Consider the following 23,304-nt stretch of genomic DNA (forward strand, 5'->3'; position numbering starts at 1 on the left):
CTGATACCAAGGAACCTTACAATAATTAATATCTTTCTGGAACTGCTGCCCAAAGGCTTCTTACTAACGAAATTATAAGAATCACCACTAATACACGCCTACGGACAGTCTCCCTTTACCGACAACACTGTCCATCACCGGAAAGTGAGATATAAGAAGCCTCCAGAAAGGGAATCCAAGTACTGCGCGATGGAATCCAGCATACGCTTACCACTGAGCTATTCCTCCCTTTATTATTATTATTATTATTATCTATGACTCGTCAACATGTGAAGTTGTCTGGAACATTTTTCGAGTCCAGTTGGCGCCCGACAGATACTTCCAAGCTATCCGCAACATTAATTAATAATTTAATTAACAATGATTAGACTTCTGTTTTAAATGTAACTGTATGATGTAACTCAATTCACTAGATTCATTCAAATGATAAATCTGCTTATCCTGGAATTATTCAAAAGAGAACTTCCATGGAAAAGTTGAGTTGAGAGCGCAAAGGTAACTTCCATTTACCTATTTCATCTTGCTTTCCAGCTGCATTTTCTCTTGTACCTTAATCAACTTTTACTTGAGTTCGCTTTTAAAAAAAAATTTGCAAATTACATTTAAAAAAAGTGACAATAGCTTCTGATTACAGTAGGAGCTACGCTTTTAGTGTAATTATTTTGTAAGGAATAAATTAAAGTTAATATTACATTTTAGTCAAACATTACGGATCTCTCGTTTTATAAGTAATAAATTGTCGTTCCTGATTACTATTATCCCTTAAATTCCGGGATGCAATTCAGCAACCAGAGAGGAAAGTTTTTTGATTGTTGATCACAAAAATTGTGTTATTATAAAGAAAAAAAAGTTGAAAAGGTTTCTACTCAAACGATGTAAATTGCAAATTTCATATTTGAGATACATTCCAAGTTTATTCTAAATTTCATTAATCGTGAGGAGAGGTTTCATTTTTTTCCTGACTAAATTCTTATTTCGCATAGCTAGACCTGAATAGAGTTAGCGAAAATTGGATCTCATACCAATAGAGAACTTGTTCGGTTATAAGACCTGTGCAAACTTTGGTTCTAGATTCAATTCAATTTGCATATTACAAACAATACAATGGAATTGGTTAGAAAATGCCAGAGAAAAATCAACTGTTGGACTCGAAACTTGGGAAGAAATCTTTGAAAGAAGGCGTGCAAGTTTCATGCGTAATCTGTTTGTTTTTTAATCGTGCTACATTCTTTTGTTTTTTTTAAAATAAATTTTTAGATAACTCACGGAGAGCATTTTTAAGTACATCTTGCATACTTGAATATTTCGGATCCTTAAAATGTTTTCACTTCCGGAAGCGAGGTTGTCTTCAAACAGCCAAACACAATATTTTTAGGTCTTATTATATCTGACCAAGAAGATACCCCAGACTTCACTCAACTATATAACTCGTTCACTCTTAAGTAGAAGCGCAGCTAAAATCTCTAATTTCATTCTTCTACTAGCAGGAGTCTTCATTAACGTTCCATTTTATTTTATTATTTTTCCCAGGCACCACTTAGCCAAGTGGATTCCACGCTCATGGCACGCCAAGCTAGGTTGTAGCATGATATTGGGCTACAGTTTTTGTTTAATGTGAAAATTTAGGAAATTTAAATAAAATATGATAGCTAACCATCTTAGTATTACTAACACCTGGATCGGCAGTTGGAAAAATCGTCTGAAATAACAGCCTCCACTTTCCAGTCTTTACGATATTCGCGGTTATTAGAACACATATAGTGGCTATTAAAACTGCATTTTGATTATGCGTTGTCCACACCAATAGGCGGATCGTAAAAGTTTTTGTATGATGCAACAATATTTAATTATTAGTTTTTATTAATAGTTAAAATATTTACACTTTTGCTTTTTGGTATTTTTTTAAGTATTTAACACTTCGAAATGTACAATGAAATAACTAAAAACAATCTCTTTTAATAAATATTTATTTATTCATTTTCATTATATTTTATTATAAAAATTAATAAATAAAACAAAGAAATTACGCGAACATTTTTATTGTTTTTCCATGTTGGTGATACCTCGATCTAAAGAATGATTAAAAGCGGGGTTTTTTTCATTTAAAAAATTTCCGTATATGAAACGAGCTATGATATATTTTAATTTCAGCGGTTATATCTGCGGATGGCCAATTAAAGTGGATAGCCAGTCGAGCACTGTTTGAAAGCACTCTCTTCATTTAGTTTTACGCATTCTTTAGCGTAGCTTTTATTCCTTTTTTTTTGAAATATATGTACATATATCTCTATATACATGTATACAGGGTGTCCCAAGCTATATGGATAACGACTTTTTCTCGGAAACTAAGATAGCTAGAAAAAAACTAAAAAATATGTGTTCCCTTAGTTTTTTGTTAGGAATCCAAATTTAATTTGTAAATTTTTTTCGGTGCATCCAGAAGCGAGATACAGGCACCAACTTCATTTTTTCAAATAGGAAGGTGCGGTTTTTATTTCAGAAATAGATTCCTCTATTTTTTTAAAGAAAAATTTACTTGGACAGTTTTTTCCTGTGAGCGATATTTCAGAAGTTATGAATGAAAACATGATTCTTATAAGAAATGTCAAAATGATAATATTATAACGGTTTTTTGATAGAATAAGAAGAAAAGTACTATTTTATTATAAATTTTACTCCTCATTAATATTACAGATCATGCTCGAAATGGCCTCCACCATTACAGATGCATAGACATGCTCTTTCCTGCCAATTGCCCCTTACTGCCAAAGAAAAAGTTATGAACAATCACCTTGTTTTTCAGGTATCCCCAAAGGAAATAGTCCATAGGTGTCAAATCCGGTGAGAGAGGTATCACTGAATCGCTCCCCGTGTCGATATAACACCATCAGGCATGTAAAGAGATATCTCGATAGGCTATTTGATGGGCGTGTTATATCAACTCGGGGGGCGATTCAGTGGCCACCTCTCTCACCGGATTTGACACCTACGGACTATTTCCTTTGGGGATACCTGAAAAACAAGGTGATTGTTCATAACTTTTTTCTTTCTTTCCTTATTTCTGCTTACCTAGAGGCATTTCTAAATCTAGGTGCATCAGAATCAAGCCGGGTTGGCATCTGTAGATGAACTAAAGCAGAGAATAATAGATGCCCGTAACTCGGTTAAAGCCGAATCTATTTATTTGGCAGTAAGGAAAAATTGGCAGGAAAGAGCATGTCTATGCATTTCTAATGGTGGAGGCCATTTCGAGCATGATCTGTAATATTAATGAGGAGTAAAATTTATAATAAAATAGTACTTTTCTTCTTATTCTATCAAAAAACCGTTATAATATTATCATTTTGAAATTTCTTATAAGAATCATGTTTTCATTCATAACTTCTGAAATATCGCTCACAGAAAAAAACCGTCCAAGTAAATTTTTCTTTAAAAAAATAGAGCAATCTATTTCTGAAATAAAAACCACACCTTCCCATTCGAAAAAATGAAGTTGGTGCCTGTATCTCGCTTCTGGAAGCACCGAAAAAAAATTACAAATTAAATTTGGATTTCTAACAAAAAACTAAGGGAACACGTATTTTTTAGTTTTTTTCTAGCTATCTTAGTTTCCGAGAAAAAGTCGTTATCCATATAGCTTGGGGCACCCTATAAATGTATGTATAGTAAAGTATTAACTGTAGAAAGCACTTCCAGAAGTTATGCAATAAAGGTACTTCTCTTAGTACAATTCTGAAGACTTGATTCCCAGAAATATTCATACCTTCGAAGAGAATAACCTGACAGCCTTGTGGCGGAGGATAAAACCTCTTTTACCACCACTGTTTGAACTGACAGAATTTTTGGTGTATAAGATTGTGCTTTGTGAGAAGGGAGCTTGGTGATGTGTGGCGAAAACAGCGGCAACAGCTCATGGTCGACTGCACAGCAGCAATATTCTCGAATAACAGTTTTTACCAAACTGTTTGATGGAAATATTTTTGGATTTGATTGGAACTTAGCAATGAGTTGTATTGGATACATTTAGAAAAGAAGAATATTAAACATTCATTATTTTGTTTTCTCTATCTCTTATTTTTTATGCCTCCAAAATATTTGGTATATCATGCAAGTGCTTTCTGATTGGAGAGTGTTATTCCTGCAATATTTCATGGAGACAAAAATAAATTACAGCTTCTGAACCAGACATTTAAAAAAAACAAACAAATTGTCAGAAAAATTGTATCTAGAGAGCATATTTAAGCTTTTTTTAAAATAAAAAAAGAATGATATTTTTTGGTAAATTCCATTATAATAGCACACTGTCAATACAAATTCAGAGATCGTAGTTAAAATAATAATGATATATTAATGAAAAAACAATTGTTTTGCCGGAAATATCACGGATAACTGTAATTATCATTGTTAGTAGCGCATCCATGCATTTAAAAAAAAAAATTATCCTGCGAGATTTTTTTTTAGAAAACATTGTCTTTTTATTTTGGCCAAGTGTTTACTAAGGAAACGTCACATGATAGCGTAATGTTGGTTTCTATGAGATCAGCCACCCCTCAAGGGAGAAATGCTCCATTTATCAAACGGACGTTTGGGCCAGCCCCCCATTGCATCATTCTCCCTGTCCTTTTGCTTATCAAGCGGCCAAAATATTCGGATAAAAGTAAAAAAGAAAAAAACTTGGGAGTTCTAATTTTTCGTAAAAGATGGCGCCTACAAAACCCTCTTCTCATCTGCGGAACTGATGTTTGTCGCGTCTCAACTTTCACTCCCGCTCAGCGTTGCTTATATTACTAGGTTCTTTTCATTTTTTCATGTTATTTTTTTGGTGTTCAATACCTGAATTATGATTCAATAAATATGGAGTTATAAGGATGTCTTAAAATCAAATCACTAATAATATAATAATTTTTGTATTTTCTTCGTTTATTTCAGTTGTATATTATTAAGATTAACACTAAACCTACCGACATTTAGTATGCATAACTATGACCGGACTTTAAAATCACTTAAATTTCTTATTTTAGAATGAAGATAATAATTATTTAACAATGAAAAAGCATAGTTTCTTTTGTTTAAAAATAAATCTCATAGATTTTACTCTTTTTTGCATCATTTTTTTATAATTATAGGCTTCTCAATTGCAAATTTCCCGCATACGTATTTTTTACAGTTTAGACAGCATTGCTTAGTCTTATTGCCTTTGCAGTATCTTATTTGGCTATTTTCCGACTAATATTTGTTCGTGTACTAATATTTGTCATGCTTTTGCAATGGTAACCCTAATTTTGCCTTGAAATTTCACTTCCGGTAGTTTTTGTTTCAAAATCCATGCATTTATCCCGGGGCTAAGTCTAGGATATTGAAAACTATTTGTTGAGACCATCTCCGAGATTTTCCACGGTTGTATTTCTTCCACGAGCTGTATACATTTCTGCTAATTTCAGAGCGACCAACTCCCCAAGCGGAACTATAGGTTCTCTCGGCTTTCACGTTTTCCCAAAAATGGAAAGCCTTTTATTGCATCGCACGCTAGCCAAGATTTGATACCAAATTTGTCCGGTTTATTTGGCATGTGAGTAAATCTGCATCTTGATTTTGTTGGGAACAAAAATGCCCTTGGAAGAGATATATGCTCTTGGTTAGAACAGTTTTGACTGTTCTCTATGAATTTGTTCCAAAATTTAGAAATCAAAGCAAATTTATCGGTTTGTAAACGATTATTTCCTTGATCAACTCGAATAAACCTCAAAATTTCCGTCTATACATTTCTGCTCACAGTGTTTGAGAAGAATGCTCGTCCCCTATTTTTGTTCCAGTGATAAGGGCAATACCGTACATTTTTTGCCTCATATGCACCACATGCAAATAATAATCCGATAAATGCATTATCAAATTGAGTTTTCGAAAGAATTCTGTTACAAAAAAAAAATAATAATAATAAAATAAATAAAATAAAATATTAAAATAAGTAAATAAAATGAAAATATTCAGCCGGTCAAATGACCGGTTGCGGTAGTTAAGACGGACTACATATTTTTCTCAAAAATCAAATATTAGGAAAAGAAGTGAATATTAAAAAAACAATTGTATACATATTTTAGGAAAAGTCGTGAAGTTTAATGGCGGTACGATAACGCTGTAATTAGAAAATTTAAATCAAATTTAAAAAACGGTCAATTGACCGGTCGTGGTAGGTTTAGTGTTAAGATTGTTTTCTAGGGTTTTTTACCACTATTATTCGATCATCCATTATCGTTATTTTGTTGTCTTAATTTTTCGTAACGTTACTTAAGAACTCGAATATTTAGATTTTCCTTTCTAAAAGTCTGGTACAAGTTCTAAATTCACGTAATTTTTGCCTTAAAAATGGATTCAATTAAATAAAAACAGAAAACAAACCAACGAATAAGAATATGGAACTAATTTATAAAGAAATCTCGCCAGCAATCGGGCGGTGAATCTACTCTGTTCGATGAAGAGGCATGCAGATTTTGGGGGTAATTTTTTGACATTACCATAACTGTAAAATGTCATATTTTAGTAATCATTAGTCATAGTTTTGAATCTGTTGCCCAGTAAAATCTGTCACTCAGTATTAGAGTTAGTATTTCTGCAGAGACAATGACTGTATGTGTTACCATTAGGTATCTAACTAAAGGATGCTGATGGTCTCACAATAGTTCAAGGTTCTCGCTTGTTAGAGTGAAGTTAAATTTAAATTAGTAACCTATTCATAAGTATGAAATATCTTGATTTTAACGATCAATTTAATGCTCGTTGCGTTAATTAGTAATTAGTAAATGAACAATTAGTAATAATTTATTATTAGTAAAGCAAAAGTAAATAATTAAAAATAGCTTAGGTACTTCTATTTACGTTTAAAATATAATTGAATATCGATCGTTCGTTCAGTTATTTCCGTTATTGAAAACATTTTTGAGCTTTCTCCCTAACCGGAAGTTGGCCGTCATGGAACATTTTTATTTAATTACTACTCTGAGTGATGCGTAATTGACAAGATGTCACATGTTTTTCCAAACTGCCGAAACCAGCTGATACATATTGAAATTTCAAAATACATATTTTGAAGCAGATCGTCCAATTGAAAATTTCAGTTAAAACATTTTTTACTTTGAAGTATTAAAAATTTCAATTTGTCCTAATTAAGGTTTTACCTGAAATATTTCATTCAAAATATGCCCTTCTAAATATACATATACTTCTATGTCAGGTCTTTTCAAATAACTACTAAAGCTTTGCTTAAATGTGGCAAATTTTAACATATCTTTAATTTTTATGTCGAATATTTTTCTAAGGAATGATTCTTTGTGGAAATGCTACTTTTATGTCTAATAGTAAGAGTGTACCTTATTGCGGAAATAGTAGAGCGTATAGCACTTCTTAAAGAGGAGAGCGTTTACGTTCACTTTCTTTGGGTAAGAGGATATAGCGGTGATAAAGGGAATGAAGTAGTGGATACACTCGCTAAAGATGCCACTGAAAATGGAGGATTTGAAGATTACAAAGTTCCAATGTCGGATTTAAGAGGGAGAATAACCAAAACCGCATTACAAATGTGGCAAACAGACTACAGTAATAGTACGAAGGGTCAATTTTACAAGCGTATGGTGAACCAACTGCCTAAAAGACCTTGGTTTAAAGGTCTTGGCATGAACAAAAGATTGGTTACTACAATTAGCAGATTGAGAGCGAACCATGCAGTCTGCGGGTCGTACCTACATACATCGAATCGGTAAACGAGCTACTCCGTTGTGCGAAAAGTGTAAGGAGGAGGAAGATTTTAAACATGTCGTCATGGAGTGCCCACTTTATAAGAAAGAAAGAGATGAGCTGTTCATCTCGCTGTACAAAAATTTGAGTGCGCCATTTAGATACGAGGACATCATCTTTTCTAATAATGTCTATGCCCTGAAACCTGTTGAAGATTTGATTAACAAATATACTTGTGGATAGGAAGTTACATAGTTAAGATCAAATATCCTAGGAAGGAATAAGCTTTGAAGTTGGCTGTATGGTGAAAAGCCAGTGCCAGAAAAAAAAAAGAGTGTACCTGAATTTCGGATGTGAGTTTCGACATGTTTGGTTCGGGAAAAAATTGTATTCTAGAACAATGTTAAGAGGAATTATTCTAATCTTGCTATTTCAGTTTTCACAATGAACACTTGCTTGTCGGTCTAGTGCGCTTGACTGAAAATCAGAAAATAGCAAAATATTCAAATTTAATTCGAGTTAGATATCATCATGGGATCCAGCAATAACCTTTTTGATGCTAATTTGCTGAATGTATCATTACTTAATTGAGGTTTTCGAAATAAAATACTTAAACCTTTTAGTATGCTTATTTTATCCGAAGATCTACACGTTATTTATCTTTTTTCCTGGTAAACTAGGTTAAAGATTGGGTAGGTGGCCTTAGTGGTAAGACTTGCCTCTAATGTGCCAATTAGTTGCAATGTACGATGTTATCATTCATATATTATTAACAAGGATTAAATAGTTGTTAAAATTCGTAACTTTATCGTCCGGCCAAAGCAGTAAATCTGTAGTACGATTTCGACTGTCGCTCTTGTTTGAAATGCATTACAGGCAAGTTGATTATAAGAAGGGGTTCTCTAAGGGCCTACATCTGTTGTGTCACTTTTGCCGTGAACCTGCGATAAAGGTTTAACTTAATGGGAACTTTGAAAAAACGGAAACCTTGAGAATTGTAGCGAGTAATGCGATAATCACCAGATTTCTGCAGTAAATATTTTGTCTTTTCGATAAGTATTTAAAAGAGTGGATTTGAAATGTTATTTTATTAAAATGTTAACCCTCCGTCTGTGGGCCATCAAATCCTCCAAAAAAAAAACAATGTTAGCCAAAGAGATTGGTCTCGTTGAAACGTGAGAGTAAACAGAATATCGTGGGAATATTTCTCTTAGAATTTGACACAATTAATTAAATCCAAAGTGGTTGATCAAGACAATACATGTGTTTACAATTTTTAGTTTATATTTGTTCGTTTCTAGATTGATCTAGTTTTTTGTTAGCCATAGTAGAAAATTTTACTGTATGACTCATACTTCAATTTGCTACTACTGTTCATATGTAGGATACTTTGGGACTAATTGCTGTTACTTTCTTGGCTGTTCAGTTATTTACAATGACAGTGTTAACAAAATTAACAGATCTGTCATACATTTTTTAACACTACTAATTTAACACTAAGATCATATGATTAATACTATGCTTACTAGAAACATTAATCCAATAAATTAGTTTGTTATATTCAGTTTAATGAGTGTACCGTTGAACTATTTTTATGTATCATTCAAATACTGTAATTGAGAAAATAATGTAATCGATCAATTTGAACAGTTTGAAAGGTGCAAATTGCAGAATCCTTTATTGGTAATCTTTTATTCGAATACATTTATGTCCTTGGATTCCAAATTTTTTTCGCCTACCGCCATCAGATAGGACACGCAGCCTCTAGGTAATGTACCTTTTATGAGCGAACAAGAAAGGCGATACTCCACGTTTTTGTTCTTAACATAAATAAATAACCTGAAAGATTTTATTGCAATCATATAAATTAAATATAACTCAATTTTTTGTTATTCAATCAACTTAAAAGTACCCAAGATTAGCGTAAGATTAAGAACTAACAAGATTTTCATTAAACGTAATAATACTTAAAATTATTTGAGCGGGTTAAAAATAAACTTTGTCCCATGATATTTTTTTGCGAATCTCTGGCTCTTTTTGTTCAGTAATGATTTTGAAGTCGCCATGTTCAACTATTTGCAATCTACTTATTTTTTGGTTGATAGAGTTGTAACTAATTCCTTGCTCCACTAAATAAGTTTAACGAAAAGTCTTTAGAAACCTTTGAACTGTAGCTCTAATACAGGAAAGCGCTGAGATATTTACTTTAGTATGATGGCATGTTGATAACCTGGTTTATGTAAATTCAAGTTAATGTTACTCATTTCTCATTACCTCTACTCCTCTCGCAATTTGTTTTTTTTTTTTTAAATCTGAAAAAACTAGGTTCGTTCACTTTTAAACTGTGTTCTTGTCTTTAATTGAAGACACAAATGGAGAGCATCCGAATGCTGGCAATTAGAAATAATATCAAGTTTTTTTTTATCTTGTAGTAAATTTGAAAACTAATTTATCTATTTGTTTTTTGAAGGACTTTTTTATGCTTTTAACGATTCTTTATTTTATAAAACGCCCCTAGATTGAAACTACCGTCCCCTGAATATAGTTTCATCTCCGTTTAGCAATCTAAGTTGTAACCTAATCACTTATTCCTGTTATGGGCACAGTTTTCAGGCATCTAGGTGCAGAAAAGATGCTGGTACGTAAAACCGTCACAATAATTCTTCTACCTAAAACAAACCACTATAACCCCTAACATCTATTATTTGTACTGACTAAGACCTACATGGGTTCGTTGCACCTAGATCAACATTGTCAATTACATTATTAATATTTGAAACATTAACTGAATCAATCAATAATTTAGCTGAGTGTATTTTAGACCAAATTTCTGTTGGGGTAATTGATGACCATTTCAAGTATTTTTATTGTATACATTAAATTTGCATATTCAGTTATGATTTTGCATTTTAATGACCATTCTAGCATAAATTATTTCCAAGCAATTCTTCACATCTACCTTTGTTAGTAAAGCCCTTTATAATAAATCTGAAATCTCCTTACATGGAAGTAAGGAAGTCACTAGCCCTAGAGAGTAGAATGTACAGTGCTAGAACTACGAAATTAATCGCTAAGGTTGTACAAGGAACACATCCCCTTCTCTACTGTTATATATCTCGAGGTAGTTAATGGGTTTCCTAGGAGAATGCACAGACACCTTTATGGGACTCCCAGCTCTTACAATGGATTGTTGTGGGCCTGTGAATACAGATTTATCAAACATCCACCGCCTGACAAATAATTTAATGGTTCCAACTTTTAAAACGGGAACTTTATTACTTTCCTTCAGAGAATAATTCCTTCTTTTTAGCAATAACTTTGTTTCATAAAATCGACCGTACGAACAAGTCCTGGTTAAGGAGCAGCAATGGTGTCTTATCTACCTGAAATACCTGAATCGGTAAATTAGTAAAAGTATTCTTTTTCTTTCGGTTGACCAATAGAAAACATCAACTACCCTGGGTCTCTCGATGGTATTTGGTATTGGTATTTCAGCTTCCTTCGGATATTGTTGGTTACAACTTTTGTAAAGTCAAATGTTCAAGTTTTTGAAATTTAAAGTCGGCAAAACAGGTCAATCCCTTGCGATTATACGTCTTCCCTTTGAAGCAAAAAGCAAAGATATAAAAATCCTTAAAATTTAAACAAAAACTAAGAATGAAGAGGTTTTTTTTGCATGCCAATATTTTATCTCTTCGTTTTTGGTGCCGATGGTGCCCTTCATCAGGCGCATGAGATATTTGCGTTTGTTAAAATACAGTTCGTTCGGTTACAATGTGCACACTCCTGCATATCAAATCAACTCCCCACTCCTAGAGAACTCCAACACCTGCTTTAAGAAAACATTCCCCATTGGTAATACGTACAAGATCTAGATGTGTAACTGCAAAGCTATGAAACTAGTTTGCAGGTTCAATTATTGGAAATATTTTTGCAAAAGAAATGTTCTTTAGGTTACCGTTTATCACTTTGGGACTTATCACTTCGCTTACATTGGATTTTTCGGACTAGACTGCTAAGTTCCAGCATTCAAACCTTTCTTACCAAAATCCTCCGTTCCTTTGTTAACTGCTTTTTAGTTTATACCGGTACGACGAACCCGGGTATAATAACCGCCGAATTCCTAGGTAAAAAATTCTACCAACGTCCATCTCTTTATACAAAATTCCCTTTTAACTCAGTTCGGGGTAATGCCTATTCGGCTATTGCTCGACCTTCTTGCGAATTTTTAACAGCAGTTGCTGTTGTTTAAAGTTATCGTTGATTTTAACAACCTTTTGTGTTGTTTACTTTTGTGAAAAGTCCTCTTAAGTAAATAAAGAATAAAGTTGAAAGTATTCGAATAAAAATTATTTAACCCTCCATCGGGCGGGCGCAATACGTTTGTAACACAATAGGGCGCAACTAATCTGTGAGATTAATGACCCAATAGATGTTAATTTCATCAAAAATCTTTTGGAAACGTATGAAACATATCAGTTTAAGTTTTTATTTAAAAAAAAAAAAAACTCGTAAAGTGGAACAGAACATTAATGTGAATAGAGAAATCAGCCACCCCTAATTTTGAGTTGCACATTTATGAATAAATGTGTGAAATGGTTTATTAGCATTATCCAAGAAATTTTTTACGCATTGATGCCCGCTACGTTCAGAAGAGCGAAAGAATGACCATGAACCATCTCCGAACGTTTCTGTCGGACGTTGTCACCAACTATACCAGGCAAACGCCATAAAATATTATGGCTCCCTCGTCTAACACTAGAAGTAGGTATTTTATCCGACAGTTTTGGTTACCTAATCTGTACATACGCACTCAAAATCATCCGCACAATGATCTTCTAAAAATTAAAAGAAAAAGCTTGTTTAGTGTCCGAATCCCCTTCTCTTTCTTCTATTCAATATTATTCAACAAAAGACACTCGTTGCAAAAATAGCCAATAAGTGGAAAACTGTCTTTTAAATGATAATATGGTACTTTGTACCAGTTTTTGATAAGAAAACTTGAAAAATTTCAATACCCAAAGAATAATACCATCGGGTGCAGCTAATCTGGCAGATTACGCGGACGTTAAGTAAGACCACATAACACCGACAGGCCGTTCGGTTAGAAGAAGGTAAAAGAGGAAGCTACTGAGGGCCATGGCTCATTCAAAGAGATACCTGAGTTGCTATCAACAAGAAAATGCCCTCTTCATCTCACAGATTAAATGCGCCCGATAGAGGGTTAAATTTATCATCTTTTGTTATGGATTGTTTGAAACAATGGACTGCTAGACTTTAGGTTAGTCAAGTCTGATAAGTTCTACGCCTAAGAGCTAAGTAAAAATATATACAGTTAAAGCCCATTGTTGTTTCAACGCACTACTCATTTACATGGTTTCAGATGCAAATAATCGGCGCGCCCGTGCTTACGCGGCCTAAGCCGAGACCAAGCTGATTCATAAATGCGAGGTACAAAATTGTAATTATTCATTCAAAGTTTAAAGAGTAGGGCATTATGAACATAAAAAATAAATTACCGCTTTTAAGGTGAATGAGTTTTGGAATATGAGCCAGGTTATCTGCTACTTTAAAAAAAAATATTTTATAAAATTGAGTTCTTATAAGGGCTATGGCCAGCAAGTATAGCTTACATAGAGCTTTAAGCGGAATCAATTACAAAAAAAAAAAAATCTCTACATTTGTGTAGCTGTGAAGACTAGTTATTGTGCATTTACACTAACGAAAGACAAATAAACAAAACAAGGACCAAATGTTCTGTTTGTTATAATTTTGTTTCGGAGAGTGATAGTTACAATGAAGTGAACAAGATGTTGGTTTTCATCTTGGCACAATGCTTAACATGACAAATGGTTCTTACTTTCTGTAAATAAATAAATAACAAGTAACTAAATTAAGATGTTCTCCGCCTTCCTCATGAAGTTTGGGCATCTCTATTTATAGTAGGAGCATTCGAGAAAATAATATTTATCGAAGTTTTACTTAAAAAAAAAAGAAGTCAGGCCAGCGGCTTATCACAGTCTCTACTAAAACCGGTTTTTACAAATTCAAAAGCTATACTTTATTTTCTCTCCATGGTAAAGCCATTTTTTATAGTTTATCTCCTACGACAGATATAAAGAAATACATACAAAATTTATGGCTAAATATGCCTTTTTCTCTAATAAATAAAATACGATCAAATTTTCCTAATAAAAAGAATTATTTAAGTATTTGCCCATTTTCTGAATAAATATTGAGTAAACTGAAATACTAGGCACATGGAATATCATTTATCAGTATGTAAACGAACCCTTTTTTTTTGTACTCGTGTTCAATTATTGATTACACTTGAATATTTGAATTTATACTGCGGCTGTATTAAATTAGTACCATAGAAATATGGAAGATGAAATTGTTAAGAATTACTTGCTTTGCGATTTCCATTAAATTGATGAAGTGTTTGTAAATGATTTCTAGAATATACTATTCACAGGTGATTACATTTTACACAATGAGTTCAGTGAAAATATTAAATTCATAATTCTATTTATATTTGTGCGCACATTCAATCCCAGCATAATTCACCAATCCAGGAAAATCGTCCTAGAAATTTGAAAGAATTGTTGGATACAAATTATGAAAGCGATTCTACGAGTATTAAATTAAGAGATTGTAAATTAATTCCGAGCATTTTCTATAGATATTTCACAAACTGTTATTTAGTCCTCCATTGGCTGCCATTAATAAACAAACCTTTGCTGAACAAATATACATCCCATTTGTTATTAAAACTATAAATAAATCTTCATTCTTAAATTACTACCTACTCGCATGTTTACAAATTTATTAATTCGTCAAGGAAATAATAACATTGGCTGCCTAAATATTTTTCCATTTATTAAGTAAACGAATTTGGATTTATTTTGATATTTGGTAAATAATTTAAGATAATCTTTTATTAAGTGTGATGTATTTTTATTTACTAAGCAGCATCTGTTCTATCAGTGGAGTCTCACCTCTCTTGATTCTAAGTGATTTATGAAGACAAATGGCTGTGAAATAAAGGTAACTTCTAAACGAACTAATTTTCTGTTCCAACAATTTTGCGATTGATGTTTGCTTTACCACTATATTTTTTGTAATTATTTTCTGTCATTGTTTACATTTTCATTGTTCATTGATGTTTACAACTATTTAGGTTTAGCATATCCACTGGCGAACTCTAACTTATATTTACAAACAATAACGTACATACTCAATATCTCGCACAAAGATAATTTAGACTTGTGTAATAAAATGGGTTTGCAGTTGGATTATCTGTCCGGGGGGGATATGTATGAAAATATGTTAGAAGCTTTAAAAAAAAGATTTTAGAAAAGGAATGATATGTATAGCGCAAAAAAAAAATCCAGTTTTCATGCCTTGTATAAAGATCTGAAGTTGTACTCCTCAGAAGATCATTATATCTCGGATCACAATAGCTTAAGGTTTATAAGAGATATAATATTTAAACTGCGTGGACAGCTAATTAAGGCTCAATTTCAGCATTTGTAGATCCGAGGAACAAAGAAGGTGTTCCCTTTGTAATAGTAATGAAATGGAGGATGTTTATCACTAATTGGGTGTATGCACTAGCTTACAGGAATGGCTAGTGAAGTGGTTTGGTAAGAAGTGTCTAACACTGAATGAAGTGATAAACCAATTGAATGGTGATAATTGGAGAAACTTAATAAATTTTCATAAATATAGAAGCCTACTTGTGCAGGAGTTTCAACTACTGAGCACAAAGGGAATCTCACTGTTACTATTGTATATATCATTATTATTACTATTATTATTATACATAAATATTTTTTTGCTTTATTTTCACAGGTATTTATTTTATAAAAGATTTGTTTGATTATTTAATTATTGAAGTTTCATTTACTTTGTTTAGTTTTTTGTAAATACCACAGTTCATAATAGATGACAGCTCTGGCTGACGGTGTTAAGCACCACGCCAAATAGCTTTGAAGTTTATTTTTGTTTATTTATGTTATCTCCTTAACAAAAACTTACAGTTTAAAATGTTAGTATAAGGGTTGATTAAACGCCAAAAGGTACACAAATCAGCGAGTACCCAACATTTCATTAATACTTCATTAATATTTAAGTAATTCTACTGCATTAATTTTCATTAATAAGTTATTTTTTAGAATTTATTAGATATCACAGACCCTTATGCTGGCCATTTTCGTCTACAAAATATATGTTCAAGTAGCACTGTAGAGTGACTGTAATATCTAGTTATTTATAATAATCAAACTATTAATTACAGGTTTAAAAAAAAAAACGTTATAAAAAATAAAATAAAAATATGAGGCTAAAAAATTCAAAACCTTGTTTAAAAAAATGCTTACACTAACTTACATCAATGATTTTGTTTATTTTATTTATTTATTTTTATTTCTTAAATAAAAATCGTCGGTTTAAGTTCATTCTTTGATTAAAGTAATTGTTATTTTATGAAGTAGTCAAACGTTTATAATAATAGGTAATAATTATCTGGCTTTATCGCAAATAATATAGTTTTCTTCAATTACATTCTCCGTCTAGGTGTTCTTCCCACAATGTTGTATATATGTAATATAAAGTAAATAAGATATGCATATATTTAGGACAGCTAATTATTCCAGTATTTTACTATAAGTAAAATTAGGGGGACTAAATTAAATTACAATTGAGAAATGAATAATTATTGTTTAATAATCTACTTGTTATTAACTGTGTGTTAATTGTGCTCACGAATATTTCGGTAAGACGAATTCAAGACAGTAGCCTACTCTAACTTTATCTTTACTTTAACATGCATGTACGTATATGTGATTTATCATAATTATAACAAAAAAATAATATAAATGAAGTGGCCAGCATAAGGGTCTGTGATATCTAATAAATTCTAAAAAATAACTTATTAATGAAAATTAATGCAGTAGAATTACTTAAATATTAATGAAGTATTAATGAAATGTTAGGTACTCGCTGATTTGTGTACCTTTTGGCGTTTAATCAACCCTTATACTTAACATTTTAAACTATAAGTTTTTGTTAAGGAGATTTTTGTACCTTTTGGATAGATTTTCCTTTTTGTCTATTTTACAAAGTTACATATCTGCTTTACAGATTTTTTTAAAATTTGGAATAAGCAATTCTATCATTATAACCTGATAAGGTGTTAACTACCACTGGAGAGATCTTTTTAAAGAATGATTGTAGTTGCGGCTCCCAAACCATCCTCAATAACAATTTTTTTGAGAAAGCGTTTTGAATAACATAGGAAGGTATTTGTACGTAAATAGCAAAATTAAACTGCGATTTCAGTACTTCCTTTTAAGAGGAGTAAGAAAAATAAACTAGGATTGCAGTACTTCTCCCTAAAAGGCAAAGAGGCAAAGATTTTTTAATCGAACAATTCATTGATTTAAATCGATTCACTCATTGATAATTTAAACGATTGCAGTACTTCCTCTTAGTAGGCAACGTAGAGGAGCTTTAACCACTTATTCGAGCTGAATTTTATCAAAATCGGACTAAGCGTTATAGAAATATTGGTAATAATAGTTTTAGAAAGGGCCTTATTTGGGTGGGGCAAACTCCCCTCCTTATGAGGCACGGTGCCGAGACTTTTAAAGTGCAAATCTGTATAAAATTTCGATTCGAATGACACTTCATTCATAAAAATCGGTTCACGTGTCGATAATTTGAAACGATTGCTGTACTTCCCCTTAACAAGTGTAAGAGCTGATCGCCGCTTTAGTGTTACATAGGGGAGCCCTAACCCTATCATCCTACCAAATTTTATCAAAATCGGGCCAAGATTTACAGAGTAATTAGTAATAATAATTTTGGAGGGGGCCTTACATAAAGGGGGCTAACTCCTCTCCCATTCGATGTACAGCGTCGGGACCCCCAAAAGGCACATCTACATAAAATATTGAATCGAATGACACCTCATTCATGAAAATCGGTTCACGCGTTTAGGCGCTACGTTGTTTACAAAAAAGGTAACAACAAGAAGAACAAGAACAAGAACATTTTTTGAAAAAGCCGTTTTTGCTCATTTTCGGAAACTTTTTTCTCGAAACCTATTAGATCAGGGTGGTTGCAAAAAAATTACAGTTATAAAGGATGGTTTGGAGTATGATTTAAAGAAAATTTGGGAATTTTATCTTTTATAGAAAAATAGAAAAAAATTGTCAAAGTTGGGTGTTTTTCAACGTTACGCTTTTTCCTGCAGTTTTTGATGGTCAACCCTTATACAACTGTCCTACCGGACAGTTTTTTTATGTTATATTTTTGTTAATAAAGCATTTCTATTCTATTCTACTCAATATCTCTCCATTAAGATATTTTTACTTTTCACGCACCATCATTAACACCAAAGGAAGCCGTAAATTTTACTCTCTTCACCAAGTTCAGTCTTACTTTGATTCAGCTTTTAACGTTATTCCTCACCCTCTTTCTAAAAAAAAAAAAAAAAAAAAGAAAAGTGACTGGATGTATTGTAGCACTAAATCACCGGTAATTAGATCTCTTAAGAATGGGAAAACCTAAAGTGAAAGCTAAACTTTTTGAATCTTGGGGAAAATCCGTGGACGGAAGATTGTTTTATTGAATCAGCTAATATCCGGTTTTGATTGAGTGCGTGACTTGAGTTTTTAATTTTAGTCTTCGCTAGATCTCTAGAGGCTCTCATCTTGATTGTTATATCTTGATGAACATTGAAAAAAGAATTGACCCGAAAAAAAAGCCAGTTTTTGAATATTCTTAATTTTAAAGATTAGGTTGAATTAATAGCAGTACTAAACTCAGTAACTCTAGTTTACTTTCATAGTAACGTAGCCGAGGATTTTTAGCAAGAGTGTAAAATAGGAGTAATTAGCACTTTACAAATAAATTTAGTTAATTAATTAGATTAATTGGTTGAGCATCTAATGACTTGCTCTTACGATTAGACGCATGCGCCGGTCCTCAACACAACCTGATGTAAATTAATTCGATATTAATTTAATATACCGTTTATTATAATATAGGTATTTATATTTTTTATGAGTTAATCTATGGTTTTTTATATCATTTATTTATTTGAATCAATTCAATTGAACGACTGATTGAATGCTTTCTTTGGCAAAGATGTTCTTCTATCGTTCGCTGTAATCCCAGCGTTTCGTACATTTTTTTTTTTTTTTTAAACAGTGCATCATTAACCACAACATAGGAGTGCATCATTCACTACTGTAAATCAGAGATGTGCATTCTCTTAAAGCATATTCTTTAAAACTTTAATAAGGAATTGTTACCACATTGCGGCCCGTTCTTGAATGATCTCTTTTAAAAACATTGAGATTTCCATCAATTAGGTTATTAGTAAGAATTAAAAGATTTTGATGATAGAATACTGGGTAAAGTTTACCATTGAAGAATTATATAGAAGACCAATAATAATGTACGAGTATAGCACAGAATGGAATGTCAAGGATTTCTAAGACAAATGCGACCATGTACATTTAAAATTTGGGCAATGATTTTTGCTTATTTTGAAAAGATTATTTAATTTTTTAGAAAACTGTTGTTATTTTTAAGAAGAATAAATATTCAATTTTATTAGATATAAAGTTTATTTGATGTAACTTCCGTTTAAAGCAGTGTATGCTTTTTTTTAGAGCAGAACAATGGCAGCAGGTTGAAAATGACAGAAAGCAACGGTTATACGCAATAATGTAATAACTAAAGGGCCGTCTATTTAAAACTACATCTAACTTGTTATTTATTGTCACGAACAAAAACCAATTCTAATTAAAAACATATTCGTTTAGAATATTATTCCATTTACTTATAATTAAAATCTGAGATTTACTATTTACTTAGGATGTAGTTTACAGTTTTAATAAAGAAATTGTAACTAAAAATAGAAACAAAGAGTTCAATGAGAAACAGATCCGTCTCTTAATTACCGAACATTTCCCGCTACTCAGTTAGCCAGTTATTTACCCTTTTTGTGTCTAAATGGAAGATAAAAATCAAGGGAATTCCCCAAGTAATTACAATGTACAATAAATTGGCAGTTGAAATAGAGGGGGCCCTATTAATAATGCTAATACAATTGGCTTTAACACTTTCAGGGGCACCACTCTGCTTCCGTTTTGTAGGGGAACTAATCTAAATTATTATTCTATTCATTAATAATAATAATACAGTACCGTTATTTTTATTTTTGGGTTAAATTTAAAATAAAATTATTTCGTCATTTTTAAAAACTAATAATAGTTATTTATTTAACAAGTGTGGAAAGTAGTACTTTTCCTCACGCGAGGCAGGGTTTGCACGCACGAGCGAGCGAAGCGATGCGAGTGCAAGTGCAAATTGCCGAGTGTGAGGAAAATACTTTACACTAGAGTTAAATATTATATTTTTTCTGCAACCATTTATTAACTAAAAAAATTAAAAATTTCATTTTTACAGTCTACAAAAAGTAATTTATTTATTATTAACATTTATTGTTAATACAATTATTTACATTACTTACGTATTTACATTACTTATTACATTTTCTGCTGTTTCTTTTATTGATGGAGGAGTGTTTTCTAAACAGGAATCACTAGAATCCATTTTAAATTTCTATAAGGTAACACTATAATCTTTTTAACTGTTATAATTAAAAATATCTAATTATTTATTAAAATATTATTTTTATTTCTATATTCCTTTCAATTTTTATTTTATTTTTTAATATTCGTTTTTTAATTATTTAGTTACGTTAAATAAGCTTATTAAAGTTTTACAGAAAATATTTATGTTAATAACAAAACTTCTTATATCAAGGAAGCACAATAAAGTTTTTCCACACACTAGTGAGGAAAGTGACACTAATGGGAATTTCCCCCCACTAGTGTGGGAAGTTGGGCATTACACAGCTGATTTTAATTGAGTAATGAGAACTTCCCTACATGGTTGCAGAAAAAAATCTTTATTTTTATTTCATATTCTTCAAAATTAGAGATGCAGGAACAGAGAAGTTGTGGAAATCGTTTTTTTTTTTTGCTATAAAACTGAGTGTCCATAATAAAGGAAAATACCTGTGACAAAATCCAGAAGGGCGCAGCACCGCTACCCTTCTCCCCTGCTCAGCCTGCTTTAACAGTTTCCACGAACAGTTAAGAAGATTTTACACTCGAATTAAACTGTTTAATTAAGATGCAAATGTTAATAGTTTCCTGAAAAATTTAGCTGATTAAGAAGCGGAATAGAATGGCCAAGTTTTTGATGGGGGACTAAGTTTCTTTCTATAAGAGGATTTTATGATGCCATTGGAATTTCCAATATGAAATTGGAAGACATATTTGGGTGGTTCTTCTTAAAAATTAATCTTTTTTGTACTGGAAACAGTAGAAACTTACTATTAAACAATGCTTATTTATTTAGTTATCAGTTCTTTTGAATTTCTTACAGAATAAATTATAGGTAAGATGAGGAATTGAAATCGTTTTCTCCAGAAACATTCTTTTTGAGGTGTTGTGAATCCAAAAATGTGTGTTTTTTTTTGTTGAGAAAGTCTGTAAATAAATAGAACAATGAATCGCAGAAATTGAAATGCGCAATCAAATAATTGTTTATTTTGAAAAAGTTATATAATTAATTAAATATTATAGAATGCCGTTTATTAATACTGTCCGGTAGGACAGTTGTATAAGGGTTGATCGTCAAAAACTGCACGAAAAAGCGTAATGTTGAAAAACACCCAACTTTGATAATTTTTTTCTCTTTTTCTATAAAAGATAAAATTCCCAAATTTTCTTTATAATGTAGGGCAAATCTTCTTTTGTGACAACATAGATACAATAAATTTCGAGAAAAAAGTTGCTGAAAATGAGCAAAAACGGCATTTTCAAAAATTGTTCTTGTTACCTTTTTTTTGTAAACTGTGTAGCGCCTAAATACGAAAACCGATTTTCATAAATGAGGTGTCATTTGAATCAAAATTTTATGTAGACGTGCGTTTTGGGAGTCTCGACGGTGTACATTGAGTGGAAGAGGATTTAGCCCCTTGTATGTGAGGCCCCATCCAACATTATTATTACTAATTACTCCTCTATAAATTTTGGCCCGATTTTGATAAAATTTGGAAGGATGAAAGGGTTAAGGCTCCCCTTTGTAACATAATATTTAAGATATCCAAAGAAATCTCATTCTTAACACAAAATTAGAAGCTAGAAAATGAATAATTAAATTAGACAAATATAAATTACTATTCAGATGGACCGATACTTAAGTTGTCTGTCTTTCTGATCATTTAGTTTCATGTTTTCATTTAGAGGACTGTTACTGGTTAATTTTTTACGATGTCGCTATTGTTTCATTTTTAAAAGAGATAATAACGTCTTAGCTGCAGAACACAAAATAAGAGCTAAGTTATTGCGTGTTACTCGCATCTAATTAATGTCTTATTGCGTAAATTAATTAAAAATTTAGACTAAACATTTCAGTTCGTTGAACTTAAGCATAAATTATTTCATTAATGGGAGGGAGGTTTAAACATTTATTTATTTGCCTGAACGAGTTTCGTCATTAGGTCTAAAGAATATAGAACGTGTTCATTTTAAGACGGCTCAAATGCATCTGCGAAAAATGGTAGAGGAAAAATTTGTTGCCCGTCACCTCTAGTTTCAGAATATATGACTTGATTTTAGATTACTGTCCGCATACGCAGCCGACGCGCGACCAAAAGTGAGGGTTCGCGGTTGACTCTCATTTTCATATTCACAGTTTTAAAGAGTATAAAAAGTTATGAAAGAAAGCGGAAACCGCAATTCCATATCTTCAAAATTAAAGGTGCTAGGCCATTTCAAAATCTGGTATTTATTAATCATATTTCAATTTTTTAACTTGTTATCAAAGAGAAAGAAGAGCACGCGATAGGTCATTTTTATGTATTTTTTCATCCCCTTTCTACTAAAGATGTTGCCAAGCAGTAAAGCTAGTATTTTTCTTAATATCGTGAAATAAGTCGTTTTTTCCGATTGATTTTTCTTAGAAATGTTAAGAGCTTTAGATGTTCTCAAGCATACATAGAATGGCTAAAAATTAATTTTACTTCTGTTACAAACGAGAAGGTTTAATAATTATTTGGTAATTTTGGGAGAGTTGTGTTTAATTACCAATAAAATTGGAAACCTCCTGCCACATATTTAAGTGATCAATATCTTTCATGTAAAGGATCAAACTTATTCCTTAATTTATCAAATAATGCACTTTACTCAACTTGTGAAGCATGTACTGTGCCTTCAAAGGTGCCTCCTCAGATACAGAGAGAAGTTGATTACCTCCTGGCTAACTTGGCTTGCGAGCCAGAGGTTTTTCCTCTACCATTTTTCGCTCAGATCAACCGTTTAAGCATGAAATGCACTTCGCTAACTTAATTACTCCATAAACTGTTTAATTATTGAATGCTTTATGAGGTTGTCCATCCACAAGCTGGCTGATGATACCAAGTAAATTTGGTCACAACATAACGATGCTAAGATTCTAATCAAAGGAATACTCTCTAATTAACTACTG

The 23,304-nt window shown here is 31.9% G+C and overlaps 2 protein-coding genes and 1 long non-coding RNA gene across 4 annotated transcripts in view; 2 read left to right on the forward strand and 1 right to left on the reverse strand.

The window, feature by feature from the left end:
* Positions 1-23,304, forward strand: part of LOC141460497 (coiled-coil domain-containing protein 174) — a 117,538-nt gene that overhangs the window by 81,724 nt on the left and 12,510 nt on the right. The window lies entirely within an intron of this gene.
* Positions 1-23,304, reverse strand: part of LOC141460502 (uncharacterized) — a 99,460-nt gene that overhangs the window by 68,110 nt on the left and 8,046 nt on the right. The gene's annotated exons all lie outside the window — the stretch shown is intronic.
* LOC141460505 (uncharacterized) lies at positions 9,359-19,551 on the forward strand. 2 transcript variants are annotated; one of them, XR_012462097.1, is made up of 3 exons: positions 9,359-9,496; positions 13,112-13,179; positions 19,413-19,551. It is a non-coding gene; the product is annotated as an uncharacterized lncRNA (long non-coding RNA). The 2 variants fall into 2 exon arrangements; XR_012462098.1 differs by having other exon boundaries at positions 19,418-19,528.

This window comes from Rhodnius prolixus, unplaced genomic scaffold (genome assembly GCF_049639745.1).
Source record: "Rhodnius prolixus isolate KJV_2025 unplaced genomic scaffold, Rpr scaffold_1, whole genome shotgun sequence".
In the NCBI taxonomy this organism is placed as follows: Eukaryota; Metazoa; Arthropoda; class Insecta; order Hemiptera; family Reduviidae; genus Rhodnius; species Rhodnius prolixus.